Genomic DNA, 18,123 nt, shown 5'->3' on the forward strand with positions numbered 1-18,123 from the left:
AATCTCTTATGCTCAAATCGTTACTTTGTCATTACCGACTTTGGATCATTCAACGGCCGGATCTACTTTTTCACCGCTACCCGGAAATAAGCCGCATTCACACACGCTGCCTCTCCAAACACGGATCTTCCAATGCGGTAACAGAAATATCACGGTCCTCAAGGTGGTAACGTATACGAACAATGCTAAAGCCTTTAAACTTCTTACCTGCTTGTTTTTGTTACCATACTGAATTATTGGGCATCTCCTATTACCTGCAACATCCAATATGAACAAACATTGTATGCCTGTGGAATGTCTGAACTTGTAAATATTTTAGGCTGTGTGTGATTGCGTGAAGTAAGAAGAATCATTTGTTTCTACCAATTCAGATTCTGAGCTTGTCAGTATTTCTTTTTCATCTGTGGCCTCCGGTTATATATATATATCTTGAACATAAGATATATATTATATTAAATATTCCTTATATTTATTAACACTTAAGTCAGTAGTTAATATACAAATTCATCATATATTAAATGTCTCATATTGTTTAATCAGGCTACATAGAAGTTGTTTTCTGATTACTACAAAAAAGAGCAACAAGCTCTAATTTTAGAGCTAACCTTTATAACCAATGTGCAAATACTTGTTTACTTAAATACGAAGCTCAGAATACCACATAATAATCAGGCCAAAAAAAACGAATTTTGAATTAATTAAACATTATGGATCCTAATGAAATAAAAAAGGAGTTTAATAATGTTTACCTTAAACTTGATTATTTAGCAAGAGCTGTGACAGAAGTGCAGACTGAAAATGCTGCACTGAAAACTATAGTTAAAGATTTTGTTACACAAAAGCCTCATGACCCACCTGAACCTCATATTAATTATCCACAACCTTTTTCAGGGAAACGTTCTGAGTTCAGGGAATTTAAGAATGCCTGTAATTTATTATTTTCTCTAAGACCTAAAACTTATCATACTGAGCGGATTAAAGTTTGTACCACAATATCTTTCCTACAAGGTGAACCCAGGACTTGGGCTAATAGGTTTTTTGAAAACAATAACAATATCCTGGATTCATTACAAGATTTTTTTTCTGCTTTAACTAGTCTATATCAAGACTCAAATTCTCAAATAAATGCTGAAATGAGATTGAGGTCTTTAAAACAAGGTAAGAGAAATGTGGAGGATTATACCACTGAGTTTCAGATGTGGGCAGAGGACTCTCAGTGGAATGAAATCAGTTTGAAAAATCAATATCGTTTAGGTTTATCTGAAACACTCAAAGATGAACTTTCACGTCTTGAGATCCCAGATACCCTTGATGGTCTTATTAAATTAAGTACATCTTTAGATCGTCGTTTGAGAGAAAGGAGGGCAGAAAAGGCCTCTAATGATACCTCATATAGAAGACCTTACCAAGTCACAACAAGTCATGACAAAACTCATGGCAGTGCTACCCCTATGGAGATTGGTGTACTTAGAGGACCTCTGCCACCAGAGGAAAAAATTAGAAGGAGGTTGGAAAATCTCTGTTTATATTGTGCTCAAAAAGAACATGTAGTATCTACTTGTCCTTTGTTGAAAAAACAAAAGAATGGTAAGAAAAAAACCAGTGACTTTATTTTCAGCATAGCTAATGATACACACATGACTTTGTCTATTTCTTTACAGTGGGACCAGAAAAATATCCAAACCAAGGCATTAATTGATTCAGGAGCATCCGGAAATTACATTGATTCCACTTATGTAAATAAAAATCGAATACCTACTATTTGTAAACAAAATCCTGTATCTATTAAGCTGATAGATGGTTCATTAATAGAACAAGGACCTATTACACATCATACTATTCCCCTGCTTGTAACATCATTGCAGGGACACACTGAATATTTATCTTTTGATCTCATAACCATACATCAGCATACTCTCATCCTAGGCTATCCTTGGTTGAAGAAACACAACCCTCACATAAATTGTGTTTCAAATAAGGTAACATTAGATTCTGCTTTTTGTTCCCAAACTTGTTATCCACATCAAACCATAGCGTCACTTGATATTGGTTTACCCTCGTGTTATCAGGATTTGGCAGATGTATTTAATTTAAAAGAGGCAGAAAACCTTCCACCTCATAGGGAGTTTGACTGTCCTATCGATATAATACCTGGTTCCAAAATCCCTCATGGTAAGATCTATCCCCTCTCTCAAGAGGAACTCCAGTATATAAGAAACTACTTAGACGAAAATTTACGTAAGGGATTTATTTCACACTCCACATCCCCTGCAGCTGCAGGTATGTTTCTAGTAAGAAACAAGGATGGTACCATAAGACCTATTATTGATTATAGAGCATTAAATAACATCACAATAAAAAACAGATACCCGTTACCTTTAATACCTGAACTTTTGGAACGTCTAACTGGTGCAACTATTTATACCAAATTAGATTTAAAGGGAGCTTATAATTTGATTAGAATTAAAGAAGGTCACGAATGGAAAACGGCATTCAGGACCAGATATGGCCTTTTCCAATATAATGTAATGCCTTTTGGTCTGAGTAATGCTCCGGCAACTTTTCAGTTTTTTATAAATGAGATCTTTCGTGACCTGATAGACGTTTGTGTCATAATATACCTTGACGACATATTAATTTATTCTAGAACACCTCATGAGCATGAAAAACATGTACGCTGGGTATTAACTCGTTTAAAAGAACACAAACTATATGCTAAACTGGAAAAATGTTCCTTTCATGTCACAGAAATAAAATTCTTGGGTTACATCATCAGTCCCAACAAAATTCAAATGGATCCGGAGAAGGTATCAGCAATTCTAAATTGGCCTACTCCTACTTCCACAAAATCTGTACAACGATTCATTGGTTTTGCGAATTTTTATAGGAAGTTTATAAAAAATTTCTCTTCAATCGTTAAACCATTAACAACACTCACTAGTGAAAAACAAAGATTTAAGTGGACCGAATCCGCTAGTCTTGCCTTTAAGAAATTGAAAGAAAATTTTACTACAGCTCCCATTCTAGTTATGCCAGATTTTGATTCAGAATTTATCCTTGAAGTAGATGCATCCGACTCAGGTATCGGTGCAGTTTTATCACAACAAGATAAGAACAAGACTGAGATTCATCCTATTGCTTTCTATTCAAAAATGTTAACTAGTGCTGAGAAAAACTATAGCATAGGAGATAAAGAACTTCTAGCTATAAAACGTGCTCTAGATCATTGGAGACATTTATTAGAAGGTTCTAAGCTACCTTTTAAGATTTATACTGACCATAAAAATCTTGAATTTCTAAAAACAAGTAAGACCTTGTCTGCAAGACAAGCAAGATGGTCTATATTTTTTGATCGTTTTGATTTTCTCTTAACCTACAGACCAGGACATTTAAATACCAAAGCCGATGCCCTCTCTAGATTACATGAACAAGACACTCATAATCAAATTTACCAAATCATTCCAAAAGAAAAAATTATAGGTTTATTAACACCTTTAGAAGAGGAGATCTTAAAAGAATTAAAACATGAACCACCACATGGAATAGACTGTCAAAAAGATTCCAAGACTGGTCTTTTCTATCATAATTCTAAACTATATATCCCCAAACAAATTAGATCTTCTATTCTTAAACAAACCCATGACGGGACACTAGCAGGCCATCCAGGTATTTCTAAAACTATAGACCTAACCAGGAGAAATTATTGGTGGCCACTCATGGATACCTATATTACAAACTATGTAAAACATTGTGATACCTGTGCCAGAAACAAGTTAACACACAAAAGACCATCAGGTCTTTTATCTCCTCTGCCTATTCCTGACAAACCCTGGAGTACCATATCAATGGACTTTATTGTCGAGTTACCTGAATCCCACCATTACAATACTATTTTAGTTGTCATTGATCATTTAACAAGACTAGCTCATTACATTCCCCTAAAAGGTCTCCCTACAGCTTTCACTACAGCTCACGTTTTCCTAGACAACATAGTTCGCTTACATGGACTGCCCAAAGTTATAATAACTGATCGTGGTACACAGTTTACCTCTAATTTTTGGAGATCCCTATGTAAGTTAATCAAAATTGATTCTAGATACTCGACTGCTTTTCACCCTCAGACAAATGGCCTTACAGAACGACTCAACCAAACCCTTGAGCAATATCTTCGTTGTTATATATCTCATCTGCAGGATGATTGGTCATCCTATTTACCTTTGGCTGAATTCTGTTATAACAATACTACTTCTACATCTACTAAACTATCCCCATTCTTCGTTACTTATGGATATCATCCTACTACTATTTCATTGTCCTCTCAACAAGTGAACTCTCCCTCAGCATTGGATTTCGCAACTACCCTACAAGAAAGACTTAACATCCTGAAAAAACATCTTTCGGAAGCTAAAGATTATCAAAAAAGGTTATATGATACCCATCACACTGCTAGCCCGGCTTATCAGATTGGAGATTTGGTACTACTCTCGACAAAGAATCTCAAACTGTCAGTTCCTAGCAAAAAGTTAGCAAATCAATATTTGGGTCCTTTTAAGATTTCTAAAATAATCAACCTCAATGCTGTGAGATTAGAGCTTCCCCAGGATTTTAAGATTCACCCCTCTTTTCATGTCTCTCTGTTAAAGCCATATCTTCCTTCACCTCAGTCTCTCTCCTTGTCTCGACCACCTCCAATACTCGTTGATGATCGAGAGGAGTATGAAGTTGAAGCTGTATTGGATTCTAGGATCCATAGGAAGAGGTTGGAGTATCTTGTGAAATGGAAAGGTTATGGTTCGGAGGATAACTCTTGGCAGCTTCATTCTGATCTTCGCACTCCCCGTCTTCTACGAAATTTTCATCGCAGCTATCCTGAGAAACCTAGTTTGGAAACCCCTGGGGTGCTTCCTTGAAGGGGGGGAGATGTGGTATACCTTTTAACTATAACCCCTCCTATTTGGTCTCCACCCTATATAAGGACTACCTGTAACACTCATTTACTGCCTGATTATTGAAGTCTTAGCTACTCTGGTGTAGCTTTCCTTATCTCAGGTCTCCTATTGCTTGTATCCTGTGCAAGGTGGTTTACTTTGTTTACTCTAGCTGCGTCTTGAATCTCTTATGCTCAAATCGTTACTTTGTCATTACCGACTTTGGATCATTCAACGGCCGGATCTACTTTTTCACCGCTACCCGGAAATAAGCCGCATTCACACACGCTGCCTCTCCAAACACGGATCTTCCAATGCGGTAACAGAAATATCACGGTCCTCAAGGTGGTAACGTATACGAACAATGCTAAAGCCTTTAAACTTCTTACCTGCTTGTTTTTGTTACCATACTGAATTATTGGGCATCTCCTATTACCTGCAACATCCAATATGAACAAACATTGTATGCCTGTGGAATGTCTGAACTTGTAAATATTTTAGGCTGTGTGTGATTGCGTGAAGTAAGAAGAATCATTTGTTTCTACCAATTCAGATTCTGAGCTTGTCAGTATTTCTTTTTCATCTGTGGCCTCCGGTTATATATATATATCTTGAACATAAGATATATATTATATTAAATATTCCTTATATTTATTAACACTTAAGTCAGTAGTTAATATACAAATTCATCATATATTAAATGTCTCATATTGTTTAATCAGGCTACATAGAAGTTGTTTTCTGATTACTACAAAAAAGAGCAACAAGCTCTAATTTTAGAGCTAACCTTTATAACCAATGTGCAAATACTTGTTTACTTAAATACGAAGCTCAGAATACCACACTAACAGTCTTTTGGCTGGGGGACCGATGTCTATCTAGTTTGGAGACCCCGCAACCCGGTAGGTAGTTGGAAGTTTGCATGGCGTCATGCTTTCTCAGGGCGGAAAGGGGTGTGGCAACAAGGACAATTCATAGGACAAGGATAGAAGGAAGGGACAGTGAGCGTTGAGGACCCTAGTCAGGGGCTAGGGATTGGTCGGCTCGCTGGGCGATCTTCCTTGAGCGAACAAGTAGGCGGAATGAGGGCTTCCTCATTCCCAGGGCGGCCACACCCCTTAGTGGGTTGTTAGGACAGGGTATCTTGCCAGCTAGTAGCAGTTGTTATTTAATTATTTAATTCTGTTAATAAAGCAACCCCTCCCCCCGTTGGGGGAGGTTGGTTTTTCTTCCCAACCCTGAGTGTTGTGTCTTTATTGAATGTATCGGTTATTAAGCTGCTGGGTTGGTATATCTTGAATGGATTCAGGTAAGAAATTTATCCCCTTATAAACGGTGCTGAATTCTCCCGGCAGCAGGGAAATAAACATCAGGAATTCCTGCTCTGAAAAGGTTTAGTTCACTTACCATCAGACAGCAAAATATAGTAGACAGATGCCCGATATGAAAAACGTAGAAGTACTCCTGTGAAATGAGCTCCATCATCAGCCCCAGTAACACAGAGCAGGCTCTGACTGGGGGCGGATCCTACTGCTTTAACTGCTCCACACTAACTGTTTCCTCGGTAGTGATTACCATTTCTTCCTCCTGCTAGTTTGTGTAAACACACTTCTGCTGTTTTCTGAGACTATAGTCCCCTCTGCCCTACACTACACTCTCACCATTAACATAGGCCTAGATTTGGAGTTTTGTCGGTAACGACCCGAAAAACTAACGCCGGCTTTTTTCTGGCTGCACCATAAAAATAACTCTGGTATCGAGAGTCCACATAAAGGCTGCGTTAGGCTCCAAAAAAGGAGCGTAGAGCATTTTTAACGCAGCTTCAACTCTCGATACCAGAGTTGCTTACGGACGCGGCCAGCCTCAAAAACATGCTCGTGCACGATTCCCCCATAGGAAACAATGGGGCTGTTTGAGCTGAAAAAAAAACCAAACACCTGCAAAAAAGCCGCGTTCAGCTCCTAACGCAGCCCCATTGTTTGCTATGCGGTAACCCTTCCTACGTCTGCACTTAACACTCTAACATGTAACCCGAGTCTAAACACCCCTAACCTTACACTTATTAACCCCTTATCTGCCGCCCCCGCTATCGCTGACCCCTGCATATTATTATTAACCCCTAATCTGCCGCTCCGTAAACCGCCGCTACTTACATTATCCCTATGTACCCCTAATCTGCTGCCCCTAACACCGCCGACCCCTATATTATATTTATTAACCCCTAATCTGCCCCCCACAACGTCGTCTCCACCTGCCTACACTTATTAACCCCTAATCTGCCGACCGGACCTGAGCGCTACTATAATAAAGTTATTAACCCCTAATCCGCCTCACTAACCCTATCATAAATAGTATTAACCCCTAATCTGCCCTCCCTAACATTGCCGACACCTAACTTCAATTATTAACCCCTAATCTGCCGACCGAATGTCGCCGCTATTCTAATAAATGTATTAACCCCTAAAGCTAAGTCTAACCCTAATACTAACACCCCCCCTAAATTAAATATAATTTAAATCTAACGAAATTAATTAACTCTTATTAAATAAATTATTCCAATTTAAAGATAAATACTTACCTGTAAAATAAATCCTAATATAGCTACAATATAAATTATAATTATATTATAGCTATTTTAGGATTTATATTTATTTTACAGGTAACTTTGTATTTATTTTAACCAGGTACAATAGCTATTAAATAGTTAAGTACTATTTAATAGCTAAAATAGTTAAAATAATTACAAATTTACCTGTAAAAGAAATCCTAACCTAAGTTACAAATAAACCTAACACTAGACTATCAATAAATTAATTAAATAAACTACAATTACCTACAATTAACCTAACACTACACTATCAATAAATTAATTAAATACAATTGCTACAAATAAATACAATTAAATAAACTAGCTAAAGTACAAAAAATAAAAAAGAACTAAGTTACAAAAAATAAAAAAATATTTACAAACATAAGAAAAATATTACAACAATTTTAAACTAATTACACCTACTCTAAGCCCCCTAATAAAATAACAAAGCCCCCCAAAATAAAAAAATGCCCTACCCTATTCTAAATTACTAAAGTTCAAAGCTCTTTTACCTTACCAGCCCTGAACAGGGCCCTTTGCGGGGCATGCCCCAAGAAATTCAGCTCTTTTGCCTGTAAAAAAAAACATACAATACCCCCCCCCAACATTACAACCCACCACCCACATACCCCTAATCTAACCCAAACCCCCCTTAAATAAACCTAACACTAAGCCCCTGAAGATCATCCTACCTTGTCTTCACCATACCAGGTTCAAAGATCGGTCCAGAAGAGCTCCTCCGATGTCCTGATCCAAGCCCAAGCGGGGGGCTGAAGAGGTCCATGATCCGGCTGAAGTCTTCATCCAAGCGGGCCAGAAGAGGTCTTCCATCCGATTGAAGTCTTCATCCAAGCGGCATCCATCCGGAGCGAAGCGGCAGCATCCTGAAGACCTCCACCGCGGAACATCCATCCTGGCCGACGACTGAACGACGAATGACGGTTCCTTTAAATGACGTCATCCAAGATGGCGTCCCTCGAATTCCGATTGGCTGATAGGATTCTATCAGCCAATCGGAATTAAGGTAGGAATATTCTGATTGGCTGATGGAATCAGCCAATCAGAATCAAGTTCAATCCGATTGGCTGATCCGATCAGCCAATCAGATTGAGCTCGCATTCTATTGGCAAAGGGCCCTGTTCAGGGCTGGTAAGGTAAAAGAGCTTTGAACTTTAGTAATTTAGAATAGGGTAGGGCATTTTTTTATTTTGGGGGGCTTTGTTATTTTATTAGGGGGCTTAGAGTAGGTGTAATTAGTTTAAAATTGTTGTAATATTTTTCTTATGTTTGTAAATATTTTTTTATTTTTTGTAACTTAGTTCTTTTTTATTTTTTGTACTTTAGCTAGTTTATTTAATTGTATTTATTTGTAGCAATTGTATTTAATTAATTTATTGATAGTGTAGTGTTAGGTTAATTGTAGGTAATTGTAGTTTATTTAATTAATTTATTGATAGTCTAGTGTTAGGTTTATTTGTAACTTAGGTTAGGATTTCTTTTACAGGTAAATTTGTAATTATTTTAACTATTTTAGCTATTAAATAGTTCTTAACTATTTAATAGCTATTGTACCTGGCTAAAATAAATACAAAGTTACCTGTAAAATAAATATAAATCCTAAAATAGCTATAATATAATTATAATTTATATTGTAGCTATATTAGGATTTATTTTACAGGTAAGTATTTATCTTTAAATTGGAATAATTTATTTAATAAGAGTTAATTAATTTCGTTAGATTTAAATTATATTTAACTTAGGGGGGTGTTAGTATTAGGGTTAGACTTAGCTTTAGGGGTTAATACATTTATTAGAATAGCGGCGAGATTCGGTCGGCAGATTAGGGGTTAATAATTGAAGTTAGGTGTCGGCGATGTTAGGGAGGGCAGATTAGGGGTTAATACTATTTATGATAGGGTTAGTGAGGCGGATTAGGGGTTAATAACTTTATTATAGTAGCGCTCAGGTCCGGTCGGCAGATTAGGGGTTAATAAGTGTAGGCAGGTGGAGGCGACGTTGTGGGGGGCAGATTAGGGGTTAATAAATATAATATAGGGGTCGGCGGTGTTAGGGGCAGCAGATTAGGGGTACATAAGGATAACGTAGGTGGCGGCGCTTTGCGGTCGGCAGATTAGGGGTTAATAAGTGTAGGCAGGTGGAGGCGACGTTGAGGGGGGCAGATTAGGGGTTAATAAATATAATACAGGGGTCGGCGGTGTTACGGGTACATAAGGATAACGTAGGTGGCGGTTGGCAGATTAGGGGTTAAAACATTTTTTTCGAGTGTCGGCGATGTGGGGGGACCTCAGTTTAGGGGTACATAGGTAGTTTATGGGTGTTAGTGTACTTTAGAGTACAGTAGTTAAGAGCTTTATAAACCGGCATTAGCCCAGAAAGCTCTTAACTACTGACTTTTTCCCTGCGGCTGGAGTTTTGTCGTTAGATGTCTAACGCTCACTTCAGAAACGACTCTAAATACCGGAGTTATAAAAATCCCATTGAAAAGATAGGATACGCAATTTACGTAAGGGGATCTGCGGTATGGAAAAGTCGCGGCTGGAAAGTGAGCGTTAGACCCTATTTTGAGTGACTCCAAATACCGGCGGTAGCCTAAAACCAGCGTTAGGAGCCTCTAACGCTGGTTTTCACGGCTAACGCCAAACTCTAAATCTAGGCCATAGTTTTTTGTACAACAAAGAAACAACTGTAATGTTTGGCTTCAGAAACCCATTACTAGCCGCATACACAATCAGCCAGTAATGTATACACCCTCTTACATGGTTTATCCTTAAGCTCACTCATCTCTCTGTTCTTTACCTAATCAGTCAGTAAGTAATGTATACACTCTCTTACATGGTTTATCCTTAAGCTCACTCATCTCTCTGTTCTTTACACAATCAGTCAGTAAGTAATGTATACACTCTCTTACATGGTTTATCCTTAAGCTCACTCATCTCTCTGTTCTTTACACAATCAGTCAGTAAGTAATGTATACACTCTCTTACATGGTTTATCCTTAAGCTCACTCATCTCTCTGTTCTTTACACAATCAGTCAGTAAGTAATGTATACACCCTCTTACATGGTTTATCCTTAAGCTTACTCATCTCTCTGTTCTTTACACAATCAGTCAGTAAGTAATGTATACACCCTCTTACATGGTTTATCCGTAATTTCACTCATCTCTCTGTTCTGTACACAATCAGTCAGTAAGTAATGCATACACCCTCTTACATGGTTTATCCTTAAGCTCACTCATCTCTCTGTTCTGTACACAATCAGTCAGTAAGTAATGTATACACCCTCTTACATGGTTTATCATTAAGCTCACTCATCTCTCTGTTCTTTACACAATCAGTCAGTAAGTAATGTATACACCCTCTTACATGGTTTATCCGTAATTTCACTCATCTCTCTGTTCTTTACACAATCAGTCAGTAAGTAATGTATACACCCTCTTACATGGTTTATCCTTAAGCTCACTCATCTCTCTGTTCTTTACACAATCAGCCAGTAAGTAATGTATACACCCTCTTACATGGTTTATCCGTAATTTCACTCATCTCTCTGTTCTTTACACAATCAGTCAGTAAGTAATGTATACACCCTCTTACATGGTTTATCCTTAAGCTCACTCATCTCTCTGTTCTGTACACAATCAGTCAGTACGTAATGTATACAACCTCTTACATGGTTTATCCTTACGCTCACTCATCTGTCTGTTCTGTACACAATCAGCCAGTAATGTATACACCCTCTTACATGGTTTATCCTTAAGCTCACTCATCTCTTTGTTCTGTACACAATCAGTCAGTAAGTAATGTATACACCCTCTTACATGGTTTATCCGTAATTTCACTCATCTCTCTGTTCTTTACACAATCAGTCAGTAAGTAATGTATACACCCTCTTACATGGTTTATCCTTAAGCTCACTCATCTCTCTGTTCTGTACACAATCAGTCAGTACGTAATGTATACAACCTCTTACATGGTTTATCCTTACGCTCACTCATCTGTCTGTTCTGTACACAATCAGCCAGTAATGTATACACCCTCTTACATGGTTTATCCTTAAGCTCACTCATCTCTTTGTTCTGTACACAATCAGTCAGTAAGTAATGTATACACCCTCTTACATGGTTTATCCTTAAGCTCACTCATCTCTCTGTTATTTACACAATCAGTTGGTAAGTAATGTATACACCCTCTTACATGGTTTATCCTTAAGCTCACTCATCTCTCTGTTCTTTACCTAATCAGTCAGTAAGTAATGTATACACCCTCTTACATGGTTTATCCTTAAGCTCACTCATCTCTCTATTCTGTACACAATCAGTCAGTAAGTAATGTATACACCCTCTTACATGGTTTATCCTTAAGCTCACTCATATCTCTGTTCTTTACCTAATCAGTCAGTAAGTAATGTATACACCCTCTTACATGGTTTATCCTTAAGCTCACTCATCTCTCTGTTCTTTACCTAATCAGTCAGTAAGTAATGTATACACCCTCTTACATGGTTTATCCTTAAGCTCACTCATCTCTCTATTCTGTACACAATCAGTCAGTAAGTAATGTATACACCCTCTTACATGGTTTATCCTTACGCTCACTCATCTCTCTGTTCTTTACACAATCAGTCAGTAAGTAATGTATACACCCTCTTACATGGTTTATCCTTACGCTCACTCATCTCTCTGTTCTGTACACAATCAGTCAGTAAGTAATGTATACACCCTCTTACATGGTTTATCCTTAAGCTCACTCATCTCTCTGTTCTTTACACAATCAGTCAGTAAGTAATGTATACACCCTCTTACATGGTTTATCCTTAAGCTCACTCATCTCTCTGTTCTTTACCTAATCAGTCAGTAAGTAATGTATACACCCTCTTACATGGTTTATCCGTAATTTTACTCATCTCTCTGTTCTTTACACAATCAGTCAGTAAGTAATGTATACACCCTCTTACATGGTTTATCCTTACGCTCACTCATCTCTCTGTTCTGTACACAATCAGTCAGTAAGTAATGTATACACCCTCTTACATGGTTTATCCTTAAGCTCACTCATCTCTCTCTGTTCTTTACCTAATCAGTCAGTAAGTAATGTATACACCCTCTTACATGGTTTATCCTTAAGCTCACTCATCTCTCTGTTCTGTACACAATCAGTCAGTACGTAATGTATACAACCTCTTACATGGTTTATCCTTACGCTCACTCATCTGTCTGTTCTGTACACAATCAGCCAGTAATGTATACACCCTCTTACATGGTTTATCCTTAAGCTCACTCATCTCTCTGTTCTGTACACAATCAGTCAGTAAGTAATGTATACACCCTCTTACATGGTTTATCCTTAAGCTCACTCATCTCTCTGTTCTTTACCTAATCAGTCAGTAAGTAATGTATACACCCTCTTACATGGTTTATCCTTAAGCTCACTCATCTCTCTATTCTGTACACAATCAGTCAGTAAGTAATGTATACACCCTCTTACATGGTTTATCCTTACGCTCACTCATCTCTCTGTTCTTTACACAATCAGTCAGTAAGTAATGTATACACCCTCTTACATGGTTTATCCTTACGCTCACTCATCTCTCTGTTCTGTACACAATCAGTCAGTAAGTAATGTATACACCCTCTTACATGGTTTATCCTTAAGCTCACTCATCTCTCTGTTCTTTACACAATCAGTCAGTAAGTAATGTATACACCCTCTTACATGGTTTATCCTTAAGCTCACTCATCTCTCTGTTCTTTACCTAATCAGTCAGTAAGTAATGTATACACCCTCTTACATGGTTTATCCTTAAGCTCACTCATCTCTCTGTTCTTTACCTAATCAGTCAGTAAGTAATGTATACACCCTCTTACATGGTTTATCCTTAAGCTCACTCATCTCTCTGTTCTGTACACAATCAGTCAGTAAGTAATGTATACACCCTCTTACATGGTTTATCCTTAAGCTCACTCATCTCTCTGTTCTTTACACAATCAGTCAGTAAGTAATGTATACACCCTCTTACATGGTTTATCCTTAAGCTCACTCATCTCTCTGTTCTTTACACAATCAGCTGGTAAGTAATGTATACACCCTCTTACATGGTTTATCCTTAAGCTCACTCATCTCTCTGTTCTTTACACAATCAGTCAGTAAGTAATGTATACACCCTCTTACATGGTTTATCCTTAAGCTCACTTATCTCTCTGTTCTTTACACAATCAGTCAGTAAGTAATGTATACACCCTCTTACATGGTTTATCCTTAAGCTCACTCATCTCTCTGTTCTTTACACAATCAGTCAGTAAGTAATGTATACACCCTCTTACATGGTTTATCCTTAAGCTCACTCATCTCTCTGTTCTTTACACAATCAGTCAGTAAGTAATGTATACACCCTCTTACATGGTTTATCCTTAAGCTCACTCATCTCTCTGTTCTTTACCTAATCAGTCAGTAAGTAATGTATACACCCTCTTACATGGTTTATCCTTAAGCTCACTCATCTCTCTGTTCTTTACCTAATCAGTCAGTAAGTAATGTATACACCCTCTTACATGGTTTATCCTTAAGCTCACTCATCTCTCTGTTCTTTACACAATCAGTCAGTAAGTAATGTATACACCCTCTTACATGGTTTATCCTTAAGCTCACTCATCTCTCTGTTCTTTACACAATCAGTCAGTGAGTAATGTATACACCCTCTTACATGGTTTATCCTTAAGCTCACTCATCTCTCTGTTCTTTACACAATCAGTCAGTAAGTAATGTATACACCCTCTTACATGGTTTATCCTTAAGCTCACTCATCTCTCTGTTCTTTACCTAATCAGTCAGTAAGTAATGTATACACCCTCTTACATGGTTTATCCTTAAGCTTACTCATCTCTCTGTTCTTTACCTAATCAGTCAGTAAGTAATGTATACACCCTCTTACATGGTTTATCCTTACGCTCACTCATCTCTCTGTTCTTTACACAATCAGTCAGTAAATAATGTATACACCCTCTTACATGGTTTATCCTTACGCTCACTCATCTCTCTGTTCTTTACACAATCAGTCAGTAAGTAATGTATACACCCTCTTACATGGTTTATCCTTAAGCTTACTCATCTCTCTGTTCTTTACACAATCAGTCAGTAAGTAATGTATACACCCTCTTACATGGTTTATCCTTACGCTCACTCATCTCTCTGTTCTTTACACAATCAGTCAGTAAATAATGTATACACCCTCTTACATGGTTTATCCTTACGCTCACTCATCTCTCTGTTCTTTACACAATCAGTCAGTAAGTAATGTATACACCCTCTTACATGGTTTATCCTTAAGCTTACTCATCTCTCTGTTCTTTACACAATCAGTCAGTAAGTAATGTATACACCCTCTTACATGGTTTATCCTTAAGCTAACTCATCTCTCTGTTCTGTACACAACCAGCCGGTAAGTAATGTATACACCCTCTTACATGGTTTATCCTTAAGCTAACTCATCTCTCTGTTCTTTACACAATCAGCCGGTAAGTAATGTTTACACCCTCTTACATGGTTTATCCTTAATCTCACTTATCTCTCTGTTCTTTACACAATCAGCTGGTAAGTTATGTATACACCCTCTTACATGGTTTATCCTTAAGCTAACTCATCTCTCTGTTCTGTACACAATCAGCCGGTAAGTAATGTATACACCCTCTTACATGGTTTATCCTTAAGCTCACTCATCTCTCTGTTCTTTACACAATCAGTCAGTAAGTAATGTATACACCCTCTTACATGGTTTATCCTTAAGCTCACTCATCTCTCTGTTCTTTACACAATCAGTCAGTAAGTAATGTATACACCCTCTTACATAGTTTATCCTTAAGCTCACTCATCTCTCTGTTCTTTACACAATCATTCAGTAAGTAATGTATACACCCTCTTACATGGTTTATACTTAAGCTCACTCATCTCTCTGTTCTTTACACAATCAGTCAGTAAGTAATGTATATACCCTCTTACATGGTGTTACGGTTGCCTCCAGGCTGGCTGGAAGTTGGACCGTAGAAAAGGATGCTCCTAGCGCTCCCCAAAGGAGCAGCAGCACCGTAGACACTATAACTACTGCGTAGCCACCATACGTAATGCAGACTCTACGAACCACCGCTGCTGGGCTGGTATCTCGCCGTCTGCTCTGCGCCCTGGACCTACGACCAGGCTCCAGTAGGTGAACCTCTTCCTTCTGTAGCAATCCCTGTAGCTAAGGGAGTATGAAAAACATAGCAATCCCTGTAGTGATTATAAGCTGTCCCCTACAAACATGAGTCAAAGCTGCAAGTTAGAGGGTCAAAATAGGTCTGATGTGCTGGAGCACACAGCCTGCTTTTTATTGAGGTTACATGCAAACAGGACACTCTCAGGGGGAGGCATAAAATCCCCCATCACACATTTGATATTAGATAGAGAGACACTCCCTTTGACAGGCCACAACATTACTTCAGCAGATAACAAGTTACACACAATAAAACAATGCAGTCCACCTTATCACTAGCAGTCTGATGGTAAGGTTTATCACTAAACCTAATTAGAGCTGATCCCAGCAAACTTGCATTTAGAAAGCTTCTTGAAGCTCAACAAAATTAACTCTTAATGGCACACAATGAAAACCAATGCCTCTGTAACAGTGCTCCCCCTCTGTGGAACACTCTGCCTGTGTGGCACCTGGCTCAGCAAGTCCCATTCACTGAACCAAGTGGGAGAAAGCCAGGGACAAGCTATTTTACAGGTCTGGGGACATAGTCTTAAAGGGGCATTGTTCACCAAAGTCACAATATGTCCCCAGACGGTTCTTAAAGGGCCATACACACCCAATAAAAGTTAATATGTTCTCAGGGGCACAATCTTCCAGGGGCCATAGTCATGAGGAAGGAGGCTGGCAAATAGGCTTCTCCACGATCCATGGAAGCAGGGCAATTTTTCATTTAAAGGGCCAGTTACAAATAGCAGTTTGTAACACATGGTTTATCCTTAAGCTCACTCATCTCTCTGGTCTTTACACAATCAGTCAGTAAGTAATGTATACATCCTCTTACATGGTTTATCCTTAAGCTCACTCATCCCTCTGTTCTTTACACAATCAGCTAGTAAGTAATGTATATACCCTCTTACATGGTTTATCCTTAAGCTCACTCATCTCTCTGTTCTTTACACAATCAGCTGGTAAGTAATGTATACACCCACTTACATGGTTTATCCTTAAGCTCACTCATCTCTCTGTTCTTTACACAATCAGCTGGTAAGTAATGTATACACCCACTTACATGGTTTATCCTTAAGCTCACTCATCTCTCTGTTCTTTACACAATCAGTCAGTAAGTAATGTATACACCCTCTTATATGGTTTATCCCTAAGCTCACAATCTCTCTGTTCTTTACACAATCAGTCAGTAAGTAATGTATACACCCTCTTACATGGTTTATCCTTACGCTCACTCATCTCTCTGTTCTTTACACAATCAGCCGGTAAGTAATGTATACACCCTCTTACATGGTTTATCCTTAAGTTCACTCATCTCTCTGTTCTTTACACAATCAGTCAGTAAGTAATGTATACACCCTCTTACATGGTTTATCCTTAAGCTCACTCATCTCTCTGTTCTTTACACAATCAGTCAGTAAGTAATGTATACACCCTCTTACATGGTTTATCCTTAAGCTCACTCATCTCTCTGTTCTTTACCTAATCAGTCAGTAAGTAATGTATACACCCTCTTACATGGTTTATCCGTAATTTCACTCATCTCTCTGTTCTTTACACAATCAGTCAGTAAGTAATGTATACACCCTCTTACATGGTTTATCCTTACGCTCACTCATCTCTCTGTTCTGTACACAATCAGTCAGTAAGTAATGTATACACCCTCTTACATGGTTTATCCTTAAGCTCACTCATCTCTCTGTTCTTTACCTAATCAGTCAGTAAGTAATGTATACACCCTCTTACATGGTTTATCCTTAAGCTCACTCATCTCTCTGTTCTGTACACAATCAGTCAGTACGTAATGTATACAACCTCTTACATGGTTTATCCTTACGCTCACTCATCTGTCTGTTCTGTACACAATCAGCCAGTAATGTATACACCCTCTTACATGGTTTATCCTTAAGCTCACTCATCTCTCTGTTCTGTACACAATCAGTCAGTAAGTAATGTATACACCCTCTTACATGGTTTATCCTTAAGCTCACTCATCTCTCTGTTCTTTACCTAATCAGTCAGTAAGTAATGTATACACCCTCTTACATGGTTTATCCTTAAGCTCACTCATCTCTCTATTCTGTACACAATCAGTCAGTAAGTAATGTATACACCCTCTTACATGGTTTATCCTTACGCTCACTCATCTCTCTGTTCTTTACATAATCAGTCAGTAAGTAATGTATACACCCTCTTACATGGTTTATCCTTACGCTCACTCATCTCTCTGTTCTGTACACAATCAGTCAGTAAGTAATGTATACACCCTCTTACATGGTTTATCCTTAAGCTCACTCATCTCTCTGTTCTTTACACAATCAGTCAGTAAGTAATGTATACACCCTCTTACATGGTTTAT

The sequence above is a fragment of the Bombina bombina genome, chromosome 10, assembly GCF_027579735.1.
Source record: "Bombina bombina isolate aBomBom1 chromosome 10, aBomBom1.pri, whole genome shotgun sequence".
Taxonomy (NCBI): domain Eukaryota; kingdom Metazoa; phylum Chordata; class Amphibia; order Anura; family Bombinatoridae; genus Bombina; species Bombina bombina.